This window comes from Pleurodeles waltl, chromosome 8 (assembly GCF_031143425.1).
Source record: "Pleurodeles waltl isolate 20211129_DDA chromosome 8, aPleWal1.hap1.20221129, whole genome shotgun sequence".
NCBI classification, from domain to species: Eukaryota; Metazoa; Chordata; class Amphibia; order Caudata; family Salamandridae; genus Pleurodeles; species Pleurodeles waltl.
This window is the reverse complement of record NC_090447.1, coordinates 1,438,231,774-1,438,249,608: the sequence shown is the minus strand read 5'-3', so window position 1 is coordinate 1,438,249,608 and position 17,835 is coordinate 1,438,231,774.

Genomic DNA, 17,835 nt, shown 5'->3' with positions numbered 1-17,835 from the left:
GGCGCTGCAAGCAGCGCCGCCATGGAGGATTCCCTGGGCCAGGGGTAAACCGGCGGGAAACCGCCGGTTGCCCTTTTCTGACCGCGGCTTTACCGCTGCGGTCAGAATGGCCAAGGAAGCACCGCCAGCCTGTTGGCGGTGCTTCCGTCATTTTAGCCCTGGCGGTCGCCGACCGCCAGGGTTAGAATGACCTTCACAGTCTCCTCCGTGGCACCCTCCAAACAACTCGATCCTTTTGTGTCGGTGGTGCCTTGACCGGAGGTTCCGTGGCCAGATGCTTCGCCACTTGGTTGTGCCCTGTCTCCTTTTCTTGACTGGGCTGATGCTGAAAATACAAAGAGGAAGAGGGTCACCACATGTTTCTGAAAACACTTGAAAAACAGCTGTGATTAGCAAACATTACCATGACGTCGAGTAAGACCCAGAAACAAACTACATCGAAGTAGCCCCTACATGTTCCAAATCATATGCATGCATGCCATCTGAACTGTCAACAGCTGCTCATAGAAAAATCAGGGTCTCAGACAACTACAATTGCATAGCTGAAGTTGTGCAATAACCATTGAACAAGTAGGAGACCACATCACCTTCATTGCTTTGCCTCATGTAGCATACCTCAGTTACCTGTTGTTATACAATAGCAGCCCAATACCAACTTCATTCACACAGATCCCACACAAGGTCATGCACACATCTATTTGCCATATACCCAATAACACAAAAATGTGAAATGATGCTCTCAGAACATGCCATGCTGCTGACTACAGTACAGTAGCCTGGAAAAGGTGACATGGAATTACTCATGTCACACTGGAAACATATCAACAATGCACACTTCACCAAGTGAAATTTGTTCCAGTGGAGTCATGGATGTATTACTAATATTGCACAGATATGACACACAATTGGCATGTGAGTGTACACTGTTGACATAATGTGCAAATTGACAGGAAGATATGTCCCTAAAATTCACAACATACTGAATCTGCAAGCCCCAGGGAAATCAACACTAATGACTGGCACTCCTTACAACAACATACTCTGATTGCATCAGTAGATGTCATTGGTCCTTTGTATGTTGGAGCTGCCCAGAGATATGCAAGTACATGTAGAAGGACCTCAACATGTTGCCCAATGGGAAGATACATCACTGTCCCCATGTTGGTCCTGCAAACCCTGATGTCTGTGGATGAATGGTTGTACCCAAACACGTGATTCCAGCGTAACTCCAAGTCACTCCATGATGCATGGCAACAGTCATGTTTCAAACCTTCCCATTACATATATGCAGTGCACTTTGCAAGAGGATACCACATCAATGGCCTTGAAATGCACATAGTGGCTAAAAAATCTATTCATGCATGTCTTGTGCCGCATCGCTACTACAGTTGAACATGCCAAATGACAAGCACTGACAGGTGAGGGTCTGTGTCAGCCAACAATCAATGATGACACACTCCTATCCATGGGACCATATGAAATATAGCCCCATTGCAAATGTCCCATACACACAGGTAGGCATTCACGTATATATGAGAGAATACAGAAACCATCCCATTAACACACGTAGACCATGCATGACACATCAGTGTACACATTTTGTCGAAATAGAAAAGGACACATGCTAACGTGCAGCCACGAGGAATGTTGACAGCAGTGATGGCACATAAATCATGTCAATGGACATTCCCTACTTACCAAGAGAAAGTAAAGATCTGTAGCTGCACCCAAAGAACAATGTATGCACTGTCACATGTCTGATGCTCACCTTTACATTACAGACACTAGTGAGTCACCAGCACCCTTCACATGCTTAAGCCAAGTAGCTCTGGGCGGCAGGTGCCAATATACTCATTTGACCAGACACATGGCTGAGGACTGTGATCCATCACTTCCTTGCCTTTGGCCTGAATCACTGAGGAGTAGTGGTCTGTTGCATAGAATTTACACCCACTACAAAAACAAACATTACGTGAGTGATCAAAGTACACAGGCATATGCTGTCTCTGGATATAAAATTGTTTGTGGATTGTACACAGTTGTGTCCTAGGTCCCTGGGCCAATAGGCAAGGCACCTCACTATGCACCACATGATATATCTCCACAAACAGTCACTCATCTACTGTGTCACACATCACTCATCCTTGATCATCAGGGTGAGATGTCAGCACCTAACAAATTAACTTGGCCATGTGACAGGCAGGAATATGTCCTATACTCACCCCCTGTTGGTGGTCTCGGTACACCACCACCAGGAGGATGTGGGCCATTAAGGGAATCATGGTCTGATGGGCACCCAGCTCATTTTGGGAGGACAGCCCTAGCTGGACCTCTGTGATCTTACAGGACCAGCGTCCAGGACCTCTTGAGACAGTGGATGCTCTGCTGGCTGTGGACCCCCAGTGTCCACACATTCTGGGCGATGGCTCTCCATATCTCCTTCTTCTGATGGGCATTTACCTGCATGGATGCAAGAGACAACTCAAGAGATTACAATCACACGTCTTTTACACAAATGGTTGACTCACACACGTCAGAAACACCAAGCTAGAAATGTTTTATTTGTTTATACATGACAAGTGTAAAGCACACAAGCCAATAAGTACAGGGCCATGACTACAGACATTTATATCCATCTGCAGACTAACCCACTAGCCTGCTCAGGACCTACATTAACTTAGCAAGCCTACTGACATCAGGTAGCACATAGTCCAACAACATGTACTGTGATGTGAGCCACAAAGAAACACTACACAGATATGTGGCTTCTGAAGGGTATACTGCTTAGGCCTGACTGGACATACACATTCACTCTCTGTGAGATTGACTCACTGCATACAATCCCTACTGGCAACTTCCATAGTACATACCTCACCATTATACCTGAGTGACAATGAAGGGGCTGGCCTGGTGGGTACAGAAGTGTATTCCTTGTGCATGTGTGGACATGTGGCCTATCAAATTCACACCACTTCACGGCGTGGGTTCTTTGGTATATACCTGTAACAAAGAAAAGTCCTTTGGACATATGTATCTAATCTACAGAGATAGCATCCAGCATACAAAGTTATACATTGTAACATGTCAGCTATGTAACCATGCTACTGAGTCAGATGCCACGGCCTCCAAGTATTCAACACACTGGCTGCACTGCAGGAATGTCATTAGTGCAATAAACTTGTACATGACAAATATGACTTCTGTGAAGGTAACAACAGAGCTGTGGGAGTAAGGGACCTGTCATGAGTCAAAGACACACATTGACAATGAGGCAAAATGCACATATAAATTAGTTCAGAGATGTACCTCAGTACCCACACTTAATCTAGTCAATTGACTTAGGCATTCATGGCACATTTTGCCACTAGAGCATCATATTGCCCACATGACAGGATCCACTGGTGCACAGGGAGTGGGCACAGTACCACAGTTGCATAGTGACAGTGACTCTCCCTCAGCCTGGATTAGGTCCCATACTTGGAGATACAACTGACAGGCTCTGGTCTCAGCACACTGGGTATACTGAACCTACATGACTCTCACATTTTCATCACTTCTATGCATGACAGTACATCATGTGGCCATCAGCAAGTTGGCATGTGGTCTGTGTGGCAACCTGGAGGGCAGAGTGAGTCAGGATGTGGATTCCAGACAACAATTTGTCAAGGCCAGATATAGGTTGGAAGATCTTGGGTACCATACACATTGCTGATAAGATCCGCAAATTACTCATACAAAATGCATACATGGCTCATGCAGTCAAAAAGTTACAACAATCATGAAGAAAAAGGGATGCCAATGGCTGGCTGGAAAGTCTCCTTACCTAGTCATATGCATCAAACACAAGGAGGATCTAGGAGCACAAACACTTCACACAACACAATATGACTGAACTTAACATGTAGTACTGCCCACCAATAGCTGCACAATGTTCATCCCATTGAAGCCACACAGATTGCAAGGCCAGGCAACTAAGATGTTTTTTTTCTAGCCCTCTGGGACACATATTACCCTGGGAGGAGGGAAAGGATGGTTTTGAATAGAATCAATTGTGCCCTTGAGAATCTTGCTTGCTCCTCTGGTGAGCCATAGAGCTGTCCATACAGGAGTAGGGCCTCATCTACAAGCCTCTACAGTTCCTCTGGAGAGAAGGCAGGGGCCCTATCACCTGCTGGATGTGGCATGATTGCTCCAAGAGGTGGCACACAGCAGCTCAGGTAGTGGAGGTGTTGCTGCCAGCAGTGCCAGGAGTCAAGTGAGTGAATGTGCACAACATGGCGGTCACATCCACCACATACGCAGCCATCGGTGGACACAGCCAATAGTCCGTGACCGCCACAGGCAACAACGTTAGCCTATGGATGGGTCTGCCATGGTAGGGACTGCCTACTGCCCTGATGACTTTCACCGGCAGTCGTGGATGGTTCCTAATGTCCAGTGGAGTAGGTCAGGCATTGCCATTTTAGCAGCATGAAATACTGTATTTGGCTCTGTAATCTGCGTCACACCTATAGAAAATGTGTTGTGGCATTGCAAACATCCTTATTCTGTCTTGTCATGTAGGTCCTTCTAGACAATCACCAGTGTAGTGTGTTGCAGGGCACAAATGGCAATTAACGGCAGTCCACCGCCAATGGTTATTTTTGTGGATGGTATATACAGTCACATTTTGAGGGCCAATTGAGTAGCAGATAGTTGAGTTTCATCCACATCCATGATGTGCACACATGTGTTGACAACCATGTGGGTCACATGTGATCCTTGTATAGTTGCCAGCTGTGCTGTGTACTGGGTGTCATGTCTATCCAGTCAGAAATGCTTTGTCCCATGACATTATTGGTATGCATAATCTATGTTGCTGTGGACACACTGACTAATGTTACAAATCATGTCTTGTCACACATAGGTACCCTGGGCGAGGGAGGAGGTGACAACCTCCCATCTACCGTCCACTGCCAGACCTTCATACCATGGAGCAGCGTCATATAATTATGTTCTCCCACCTGGATAGGTAAACAATAGTGGATTTATGCTGGCAGTTGGAGCCAGATCTGATGCCAGCTATTAGTTATCCAACCTGCATACCACCCATTGTAAAAGTCATGTCAGTTTTGCACTTCCTGGCCACATGGTCCTTCCAACACACAGTGGCCCTATCTGCTGGTACGTCCCAAGCTATGAAACACACTGACAGCTATATCAGGTTCCCCCGACGTAAGGATTTAGCCAATGTGAAGGCTGTTTTTTTTAGTTTTGCCTGCCTCCCACATGTGGTGAGGGCCATTGATGGCACACATGTTGGCTTGCTGTCACCGCAGGCCACTGAACAAGTGTATCACAACAGAAAGAACTTCCATTTCATCAACTTGCAAGTTGTCTGTTTGGCAAATCTCTACAACTCACATGCCTGTGCCTGTTATCAAGGCTCAGCCCATGATACATTTATAATGTGAAACAGCACCATACCCCAACTGAATACATCTGCGACCAGAGAGGGCCTGGCTGGTTGGTACGTCACATCTGTCCTGATTCTGTGTGTGCAATGTCAAATGCAACAACCATGAAGTGAGTGACTCATTGTTGCACTTATGTCCAATTCCTTGACAGGAGAATCTGCATAGCCAAACCATCCTTGGTTGTTGACGCCAGTGAGGAATCCAACTACACCAGGGGAAGTCTGCTTCAGTGAGGCCCATGGAACGACAAGGCGGCCAGTGGAGCTGGCTTTTGGGCTCTTGAAGACCAGATTTAGGTGACTGGACAGGCCAGGTGGAGCCCTTCTCCACTCACCCAAGAAAGTGTGTCAGATCACTGTGGTATGATGCATGCTCTACGTCACCCTGCGGAGAAACATCCCATACATCCCAGAGGAGGAGGAGCCTGCAGTGCCACCGGGTGAGACTCCTGAAATGCCAAGCGAGGATGACATTGGTGAAGAGGAAGGAGTTGAGTTGAGAAGATCTCATCAACAGCTACTTTTCATGAGCGTAAGTATGTCATGTGATGCTATGACTGTAACTGTACAATGTTCTGTATTTGTGAAAATATGTGGAGGTGAGCATTTTGGAAACAGCTAGGGATTTTATACTTAGCAATATTCAGCCAAAGTCTGCTTGATGAGGTAGCTTTTGACACATTCCCACCTTGAAGATGTTGCTTTGTTTTTGCCAGTTTCCTTGCTAAGTACTTTGTTTTCCAGTTGCTTGCTATCTGACTTTTATCATACGTATGGTTTAAAGCCTACACTCCTTGTTTTGTTAACGGTACAAGAGCCTTCACCCTGACCTTTTTCTGTGGGCATTTCAGAGTTGTGACATTGGCAGGTTTCTGATGCTGTTCCGACATACCAAGTGTACATGGGTTGTACCAGGCAATGTAGGTTGCAGAGTTTGGATGTATGAGACCTGGGACAAGACAGTTTGCACATTGTTTGGGTTGTGGTACAGAAGTAGCCATTGCCCTTGTTTTGTGTGTGTTTGGGTGGCTAAAGTGCAACATATGTGTCATCATGTGGTCATAAAATATGTAGTCCTAGCTTTTGATCAAATCATTTTCCTTCACATTGGCTAAACATGTATTTTGTATGACCTGTATGTAGCTGTGGTTGTGTTTCATCATTGTACATCACAATGCCTGGGCTATGACACTGACATATGTTTGTGTCATACCACCAGATGAATGGCCATTGGATTAGGATAACCCTGTGATCAGGGACTGTTGTACTGCCATATGTCTGTATCTTAGATTATGTGATGGTGGATTACTTTGGGATGGTATGTGATAAGGCTCAGGCTGATGACATCAACATCTTGAATGTTTGCCTATACTACAGGACAATGTCTGACAAACGCCTTCCTTCCGGGGTCTGTACCTGCAAATATGTACATTTACACAGTATGAGTCACTCATTCTTGATTTCCAATAGTCAAGACATACTGACAGCCTACGCGCTGAATATTGGTTTGACTAGAGACTTTTACTAATGTGTTGGAGTGTAATGGTTGTAATCTTGAGCTGGACACTGTGTACCTCTAACATATCCCTGCTTGCACAAGTAGCTTGTATCTTTGTCGTATGGTTCACATGGTCCTACATCTCTACATAGCTAAATGAAAAAAGCAAACAATGAGTCTGCGATGGGTGAACTTATTTTGATGTCAATACAGAAAATACATTTTGGAGTGAAAGAAACAAAAATGAAAAGTGAAGGGATAAGTGATGGTGAATTAAATGATTGGAGGAGATGCAACACCATTGGGAGTCGAAAGTCTAGAGTACTCCTCCGATTGGAACAGATAGGTTGTTCAGGATCAGTCCACAGAGTGAATGTGTGGCACACAAAAGAGGTCCTTAAGGAAGAGGGTTATTACTGGCAGTGCTGGGTGTCTTCCCATCTGCACCTCCTGGATTCTTGGCTGGGATGTCTGTGGCTTGTTCCACTGGCAGGGCCTCCCTTTCAGTGACTATCAACAATGAAGTAAGGTGTTGATGCACCAAATGAAAGGGTAGAGTGATGTTATAGAGCCCTGCTCAGGGTGGTGTTAATGTCCCTCAAATCCCCTGCTAAGGATGTCTTGTTGGTACTGTGGGCCTCCCAATGTTCATGCATATCCCTATGGATGTCACTCTCTAGCTGCTTGATTTCCCAAAGTTTGGTCAAGACCTGATGCATCATGCATTGGGACTCCTGACAGACCCCCCCAAGATGTGGCCGATGGTGTCTGGCCAGGAGAAGCCCCAGTGACCTTACCACGGTGGCCAGAGCATCCCTCCCACGCACCCAACCCCACTGGCATGTGCCCTTGCCACAGGTTGCCCTCTCCAACTAGGTCCTGGACCATCATTGTTCCTGCTGCAACTCAGGATCCAGGACTGGGGAGCACAAGATGGTAGACAATGTGATATGTACACAGGTTGTGGAGTGAATGTTTGCCTGTGATATTTAAACAAGGCTGGGAGGTGACATAGTGGGCACACTGAGACTTACTGCTGACATCTGACCAGGTTGCCCAGGTGGGCTAGAACCGTCCTCCACGTCCAGATGTCCCACTGAGGGATTCATCCAGGGGAGTAGTGGAAGTGTGGTCTGTGGGCTCTGGGGGCCTAGAAGCATCTCCACCTGTTGATATGAAACAAATATTGTTACTGGTCGTATTGTGACATCCACCTCCATTGTTTTAGGGTTACAGTAAACAGAGACCTTGTACAAAGTTGAATTGCAGTTAATCCAATTGTGCCAAATGACCATAGTATTGGGTGTTTTGACTTGACGTGTGAAGTTTGCCAATTCATTTTGTCCCAAGCAGCTGATGAGATGTGAAGATCATTTTCACTTTGGAGGGTGGCTTGAAAATGACATCTTGCCACCAGTGCAAGCTAGACAGTGGCTAGGCAAGGTATGGATTTGCCGATTTTGAGGCCTAGTTGATTGTGATGCAGGCAAACTTAGGACTTAGTTGTATTTTTTGACTTTAGTCATCATATGCACAGTACAGTGTGAATGTTTCGGCTGCCAGCACCAATCTAGTGAGGCATCTTGAGGCCTTAGGAATACGTAGGAATACTTGTTATTCACCCAGTGTTAGGTGTCATTCCTGTCCTCACGTATTTCATCTTGGGTTAGCAATTCCAATTAGAGCCATGTTGACAAATACATCTCTGATTTGTGCATGATGTGTGCATGATCACTTCCAGGTGAGTATACTTCACTTGAGAGTTGACAAACAAGGGTATTTGGACAGGTTCCCACTGTGGTGGTGGTTGGAGTAAGAGTAACAGGGCCTATTGGGCTTTGAAGTCAGTTTACTCCCTCTATTTACCAAAACTTAGCAAATGGAATCCTTCCAGGTGAGTAAACTTCTATTGAGATTTGAGGAACAAGGGTTTTGGATGCATGACCACTGCTCTGGTATTTGTAGTTGGTGATGCAGAGACTCCTTGGATCTGTAGTTCAATTCAGTCCCTCTCTTCCACACATTCTACAAATGATAATCCCCCCAGGTGAGTTAATCTCAATTGAGAGTTGACAAACAGGGATATCTGGACAAGGAAGGACTTGTCTGGTATTTGTATTTGGTGAGACAGGGCCTCCTGGGAGCTGTAGATCAGGCAGTCCATCTCCTCTTAACACTCTACCAATGTTATCCCCCCAGGTGAGTTTACCTCTGTTGGGAGTTGACAAACAGGAGTATTTGGACAAGGGAGGACTGGTCTGGTGTTTGTAGTTGGTGAGACAGGGCCTCCTGGGAGTTGTAATCAAAACACTCTCTCTCCTACTCACGCTATAACAATGTTCTTCCTCTAGGTGAGTAAGCTTCATTTGTGAGTTGATACACAGGTGTATTTGGTCACAGGCACACTGGTCTGGTGTTTGGAGTTACAGAAACAGGGCCTCTTGGGAGCTGTAGTCAGCTCACTCCCTCTATTTCACACAGTAGACACACGGTATCCCCTTAGGTGAGTAAACGTCATTTGTGAGTTGACAAACAGGTGTATTTGGTCACAGACACACTGGTCTGGTGTTTGGAGTTACAGAAACAGGGCCTATTGGGAGTTGCAATTAGGTCACTCTCTTTACTACACACACTATACCAGTGCTTCCCAAACTTTTGACTTCTGTGGACCTCCACTTTCTCATTACCGGAGCCTGGGGACCCCCACTGAATCTTTATTTGTGTCTGCGGACCCCACACTGAGTCTTAACTGAAATCTGGGGACCTAATCTGCTAATGTTATTTAATGTTCTAAGCAGTAGCAGACCCTCTGAGGAGGTTTCGCAGACCCCCCAGGGGTCACCAGACCACAGGTTGGGTACCACTGCACTATACAAATGTTGGGTATTACATATCTGTGTACAGTTTGCAGTTAAGGTTTGGACATACATTTACCTGTTGAGACATACCATTAGTCCTGGGATTGTTATTGTATATTGAAAGACTTACAGGCCCCATTTGGACCAATGGCATGTGATGGACCTTAGTAGCCGTGATGTTGAGACCAACAATACAGATTGACAGTGGGAACACCCAGATACTCTGGGCATGGAATGTTGATGTGGTACATTGAACAATACAGTGGCAAAAGGTGAGCTAGGAGCATGCATGACATGGCATGTTGTGACTTTTTTCTGTGTTGTGACTTACCAGACTCCACTTCCCCAGGTATTCCTGTCAATCCCTCAGGATGCAGGATAGCCAAGACCTTCTCTTCCCAGGGAAAGAGATGTAATGGAGCACTGGGAGGGCCACCTCCAGTCATCTTGGGCTGCAGCTGGTGCCTGGAGACTAGGGAACGCACCATGCCCCTAAGGTTATTCCACCTTTTCCTGATGTTGTCCTTTGTGTGCAGGGTGGTACCTACAGCATTCACTCTGTCGACTATCCTTTTCAACATTTCCATTTTCCCACTGAGAGGAGTATTTCATCCACCATTAATTTTAACTCATCCTCAGAAAAATGTGGGTTTTTGAAACGTGACATGGTGGAGAAACAAAAAACGGGTGACAGTGACTTATTAATCAAGGGAAGTGCAAAAGGGAGCAAATGCACAAAAGTGTGTGTAAGGTGCTCTTTGGGATGTTGAAAATAAGCGGGGTGCTAGGACATGGACAGATGGGAAAATGATGCTGAGGGTTGTTGGTCCTGCAGTGGAAATGCAAAGGATTGTGGTCTGTGAAGAGGTGTGTTTTACAGTGTCATTCACAGGTCTATCCACTATGGCAACGTGTGTCAGCTATGTTGTTTTCAAAATCATCCAATGTGCAGTTGTCTTTTACTTTGCAGACCGCTGTAGTTTGGACTGCCATGGCGACTGTGTGCTTGTTATATGCTCATGGTTTGTCACGGGGCTGACGGCGCAGGTGGTCGGACCGCCTTTATCCAGGCCGCCACGGTGGGCAGCCATTTTTGCTTGGCGGTCAGTGCCTGTGTAACTCATAATAGGGCGGTCTCGTGGACCAACAGCCAAAATTGTAAAGAGGCCCTTAGTTATTTTCTCTGCTCTTTAATCTTCACACTTCAGCAGGAAATGCGTTCAATAAAATTGGCATCTCAAATATTAATTAATTCTCTGCCAGCATACGTTGTGAAATTGCGGGGTTCTACAACCCAGCCTCATTTGACATCGGCGGCAAATGCCGCCTACCGCCACGGCCGCCAACATACCGTCGCCGTGGCTACCGACCGTCCATGGAATTATGACAGTAGCTGGAATTCTGCCAGAAGGCTGGCGGAATTCCAGCTACGGTAATGGCGGCAGATGGCGGTAAGGTGGCGCTTCTGCCAGCAGCAGCGCCATGCCAGCTAAACAGTGCCTACCGTATCATGTACCATGACAGGGCCTGGCGGTGTTTTGCTGGTGGACGCTGCTGCTGGCACAGCGCCGCGTCCCATCTCGTGCCGGAGGACCCCCTGCAAGAAGGTAAGTCAGGTTCTCCGACAAGAGAGGGGGTGGGGGGTGTTGAGTGCGTGTGTGTGTGACTGTGTTTGAATGCGTGCATGCGTGTGTAATGCGTGTGTGTATGAGTGGGTGTGTGTGTACATGCATGTTGTGTCATGTGATTGCGTGTGTGCCTGGATGTATGTTCGTGAGCGTTGGTGTGAGTGTGTATGAATGTATGCATGCATGGGTGAATGTGTGTATGCGTGTGTGTATGGGTGTGTATGTATGTGCGTGCATTGTGTATATGTGGGGGGGTCGGGACTGGGAGGGAGAGGGTGGGGGAGGTATCTGGGGAGGGGGCGGGGGTGACCCCTATCAGTGCCAGGGAAGGAATTCCCTGGCACTGATAGTGCCTACCGCCCTGTTTTCCATGGCGGTACAGAAACCACTGAAACCATGGCGGTGGGTGCGGTCAAAATGCCATGGGTGGCCTAGTGACGGCCGCCGGGCTGGAGACCACAGTCTCCAGCCCAGCGGTCGTTACCGCCATTGCGGTCGGTGTGTTAACTTGGCGGTTTGGCCACCAGTGTCATAATACTGGAGGTATGTACCGCCAGCCTGTTGGCAGTAATACCTCCACTATTACACCAATCACAGGGGTCGTAATGACCCCCATAATGCCAAGTACAATGCCAGCCACACAGGATGCTAATGTCAATACTTATATGTTAGCCACCTCCTCAATGGTCACAGTGAGTCTGCCATTTGTTTTACATGTGTACTGTGGGGGGGTATGGATCTGGAATATTGAGTAGGGAATTTGTTATGCCTTAACATTGTAGCCAAAATACCATGGACAAAACTACAACATGTATGTATGTATAAATGTTCAATATCGACCTCCACATATATGTACTTAGACTTTCCATAAACACACACACACATATGCTAAATAAACAAAGTGACGTTACAGCTAGGTAAACATTTCAGTGACAACATACCAAAAACTTAAATTTATCAGTTATAGTTATCTCCAGAAATTATAACTCGTACCCCCCACCCTGCACAGGTTTGTCATCAATAATTTTATTGCAACTGTTGCAGGGATATTATCAATGATGTTGTTAACGCGTCCCTTTATAATAATTTATTACACATCAGGACTCGTTTTAGGCCAATGAATCTTTTGACCCAGTTGAGAGACACCTTAGGACGAGATAGCTGATCAATATGTCAATCAATACATCAATAATGTCATCAATATTTATCATGACAATGCATTCCACTTTAGTCAAAGTCATTAATCTGTTCAAAGACGCTACCATGTCCTTTCAGCCATGAATAATCACACCGGTTTAGTAGAATTTTATGAGTTTTATTCCCTATTAGGCTGTCACGCAGGACAGTCAGTTTACAAGTAGACATGGGCCACTTTGCAGGCGATGTGGCTCGCGGCCTGGGACGGATAAGCCACGCGGTGGACATGATGGAGGCGAAACAGGTGGCTAGAGGCACAGCAGACACACCTCAAGATAGTGAGGAGGGCTCCACTATCAGTAGTGCATCTGCCACGGACACCAGGGTATTGAGGAGTGGCAGTGCACGGCAGGGATCTGCTGACGCTCCAGGCACTAGCCATGCTGGGCGTCTCAGGCGTAGGAGTTAAGCTACGCACTTACGGACAATTGAGGCACATGAGGTTAATGTGTCCTCATAGCAGGTGGACATTTACAGTCCCTGACCAACAGTTCCATTCTATAGTTATTTGGTTCACTTAATAAAAGTTCTTGTTTGTTACACTTCACACCTGGGCTCTTTGTGTGTGACATTCGTGTGTGTGGTGACAGGCAGCACATACCTTCCAAAGTATTGGTTTGCAATGTGGTCCCGTCTCTGTCTGCCTTGATTAGCAATGCTTCTATCCCCATGATGGCGATGTGGTAGCTCTTGCTCGTCATCCTCCGAATCTGTGTCTTCTGGGGTGAGATGTAGCCCACGTCTGGTGGCAATGTTGTGCAGTATAGCGCATGCGCCAATGATCTTGAATGCTGCTATTGGGGCATACTGGAGGGCACCTCCACTTCTGTGGAGGCATCGGAATCTTGCCTTCAACAGTCCAAAGGTCCTCTCTATAACATTTTGGGTCCTCCTATGTGCACTGTTGTATCGCCTCTCAGTCGCATTGCTGGTTGTTAAGTACGGGGTAAGTATCCATGGTCGTAGCGCATATGCACTGTCACCTGTTTGGCAAAAATGAAGGATGTTAGCAGGGCATGGATGGTTTCCACATTGACCTGTGTGTATGTCTTCAAGGTGTATTCAGCTATACCTAGGAGATATCCGTCTCCAAACTCCCCACGTTCTAGGCGTTGGTGTATCCCACTGTGCCTGAAAATGTAAGAGTCATGTGTACTCCCTGGAAATTTAGCTACAATGTCTGTGATTACATAATGGGCGTCACATACCACCTGGATGTTGAGTGAGTGTGTACACTTCCGATTGCGGAACAGATATTCTAGATTTGCAGGAGGACATATTTGTATATGTGTCCCGTCTACACACCCTATTACATGTGGGAAGTTGGTAATCCTGTAGAATTCCAACTTGGTGCTGTTGATTTCTGCCTCATTCCTGGGTAGGTATATGTATCTGGACATGTGTGTGAGTATGGCATCTAAGAAACATCTGAAAAACCATGAGAGTGCACTTTGGGATACCCCACCTGCCACAGCAATGACCCTCTGATAGCTACCCGAGGCCGAGAGGTGCAGTGAGCATTGCACTTGCACATGTGTGAGGATGGCGCTGCCGCGCACAGTCTGGCGTTGAAGCTGCGGATTGAGTAGTTCTATTATTTCTAATATTGCTGCACTGCTGAGTCTGTATTTATCATAAATCTCCTCCTCAGTTTGTTGGAAAATTGTCTGCCTGGTTCTGTATATCCTCTCCTGTCTCTGGCTCCTCCTCTGCTGTGCGGCGTGGACTCTCCTCCTCTTTGCTGTCACATATATTTCAGCCATCTTGAGTAACCCAGGTGCCTTCTGGGTCTCCTTTTATACTTTGGTTCTGGTTACCACCTGCTCTGAGTTAGTGGTAAATTGGGTGTGCAAATTGGGATTTTTGCGACTAGTCGCAATTTGCGAGTGGCTTTTTCATATGATTTGCGACTCGCAAATTGCGACTTCCTATTTGCGGGTCGCACAATGGGGTCGCAAATTTTGCGAGTCGGTATTGGCTCGTGTCGCTATTTGCGATTCAGAAATTGTGTTTTTGCACCCCATTTTACGATTTTGCGGGGTCGCAAATAGCGATTCGGGCCATTTGCGACTCGCAAAATTTTGCTACATCTGGCCCTAAGTCACCAAACTAAGTGATAGAGTTTCTGGATAAAATCAATAGCATTCCCTACCTAATTCCCCATGACTCCCCGTTACATGGGTTTTTATCCCTTTTCCATTATACATTCCCGCAAAATTCTATTGGACATTTGCTATACCCCACTATCTTTAGCCTATCAGAAAACATATTAGGTAACCCAACTCTTCACCCCATATTGTTTTACAAGTCTTTGATTGGTCTTCATAATTGACATCTTCAGAGGTGGCACGGTATGATTTCATCCTTCTGTAATTCTTTGCACATCTTTTGGTCAGCAGTTCCATTGTCTTCGTCGGTTTGAATGACCTTGTACATAACATTAATCTACACTGTTTCAATTTACTTTTAACATTTATTCTGCAAAGGCTGTGAGAACAGATCTAACATGGTTACATTGTCATGTCATGTCCCTTTGTGAGTCAGCACACTGAAAAATAGAAAAATGCATTTAATATGAGAGCCAAGCAGCTAAGCTTCGGCTCATGCTGACTTAACGCCTCTGAGGATTTCAGCAAGGATTCAATAACGCAATCACTAGTACAAACTTATTTAAACATAATATAAACATTTTAGTCATTATTATTAGTCTACATCTACATTGGTGGCCACTCGCCGTGGTCACAATTCAAGTGCACGTTTAAGCAAAATTACTATTATTATAGTTTCTATGCAGCATTATCACACATTGATTCATAAACCTTTCATGTTACTATAGATTATAAAAGCTACGCTCTCTCAATGTCATAGAAGATTTAATGAGTGATATAATATGTGGGGTAATTAGCAATGCATGGCAAGGGTGCGAGTTATAGTTACCCTAGTTACCCATGCTCAGTGGCCAACCACCAACAGGCAGCCAATCCACAGTTCCCGGCCTCTGGTCAGACAAACCTACGCCATGCACTGCATTCTTCACCACCAACACATTTCAAGTGTGCCTACTGGCTTTATCAAGGAGTGAGCATATTAATATTACAGATCTATTATCTTTCTCCAAAAATCACTAATATTATTTATTTTGTATAGATCAATTATTCACAAAATCCACGTTTTATTAATATTGATGTCTAGAAAACTGTTTAGTGAAGTTTATAAAAAACATGTCTGTGACTGTTTCTTTTTATATAGCTTTTATTATTATATTTTGGAGCTGAAAATGTCAAAATAAATAGTTAAAGACATATTTTAGTTTAAAAAAAATAAACATGTTTCTGAGACTTTCTTTTAGCATTTCTGAGCCCAAAAAATGCAATCATAAAAACAACCACAATCCTTACATCCTAGCTGCATAACACAAAGGTCCAGCTATGACTGATTCCAAAAACTATGGGGGCTCATTCTGAGTTTGGTGGTCCCAACGAGGGACCGCCAAACTCACGGGGAGGATGTCACCGCATTGGGGGTGGCGCCTGGCCCTATTACGAGGTTGCCGGCAGCCTGACCAGGCTGACCGGCGGAAACCTTTAAATAGAACGCTTCTGCCGTTCTGTCCAACGGGAACAGTGCTACCAGATAGCACTCGGCTCCCTTAAAGGAGCTGAGTGCTATCTCATAGCACAGAGGGGGACGTTCAGCACCCTCGGAATATGCACTGACTGCAAATCAGACAGTGCACTTTCTGAGGGTGCTTGGCAGGGGGGCCCTTGCACTGCCCATTACATGGGCATGGGCAGTGCAGGGGTACCCCTGTGGCCCGCAGCACTTGTTCTCCGTCAGCTTTTTCATGGTGGGGAAACTGCCATGAAAAGGCTGACAGAGAACAAGGTTGTAATCAGCAGGGCAGCACTGAGTTCAGCGCAGCCCTGGCTGATTACAACCGGGACCGCCGGCACCCCTTTGGGATATAGGATCCTGGCGGAGATGGCGGTCAGATGGCAGTCCGACTGCCAAACATGTAATGTGGTAGTCAGACCTCCACGACCTCGGCGGTCCGACCACCACAGCTAAGCTGACGATCTTGTGACTGCCAGCCTCGTAATGAGGCCCTGTTGCAAGATCTCTTTGGGTCATTGTACTTAATGATCCAGGAAACGTACTGTTTCTTTTTCCATTGTTCAACTGTCTACAGCCCCCAAAAGCAATAAAAATGTTTTGTGATGCCTCTGCCTCTTGTAGAGGCATCATTATTCAAAACTTAATGTTGGACTTCTTGCCTTACGCAGGGTCATCCCCCAGTCTTTTTGCCTCCTTCCTCCTGGTTTTTCTGACCTCTCGCTGTTGGCTCTAGGACTCTGAGCACTTTATCACTGCTGACCAGTGCTAAAGTGCAGGTGCTCTCCCATCTAAAGTTGGTATGATTGGCTTATACCTAATTGGCATATTTAATTTACCTATAAGTCCCTTGTACAGTGGTATCTCTATACCCAGGGCCTGTAAATTAAATACTACTAGTGGGCTTGCAGCGCTGCTTGCGCCACCCACTGAAGTAGACTTTCAAACCTGTCTCAGGCCTGCTAGTGCAGGGCCTGTGTGCGCAGTTTTCTGCCACAGGGACCTGGCATCCAAATTTACTTGCCAGGCCCAGAACTCCCCTTTTACTACATGTAAGTCACCCCTAAGGTACGCCGTAGCTAGCTCTATGGGCAGGGTGCCATGTATGTAGAAAGGCAGGACATGTGCCACATTGCATGGCCTGTCCTGGTAGTGACAAACAGCCTAACTTGGTGCCTCACTGCTGTGAGTGTTGCCTTCTCATAGTATTGCATTAGAAATGCCTTGCCTTATTTGTAAGCGGTATTGTCTGATATATGAGGGGTAGCATAGGCGTGTTTGGTATGGTTGTGATGGTGATAATAAATGCTGCTTACTGGTGTGGGTGTATTTTTTATTACTATCACAGAAATGCCACTTCTAGAAAGTGTGCATTTATCTGTGCTTATGACTCTGGTGTTTTGCAGCTTGACTCCAGTTCACGTCTGGGCAGAGTGACAGTTGGGGCTTTGTGCATACTTTTCAGACAGCCTGTACACAGGGAGGGTGGAGGTGTCACCGAGGTGCATCTGCATACTGAATAGTCTTCCTGGGCTGAGAGAAGGGAGAGGCGGGGCACACCTACATTTGTAAAGGCTGTGCCCTGGC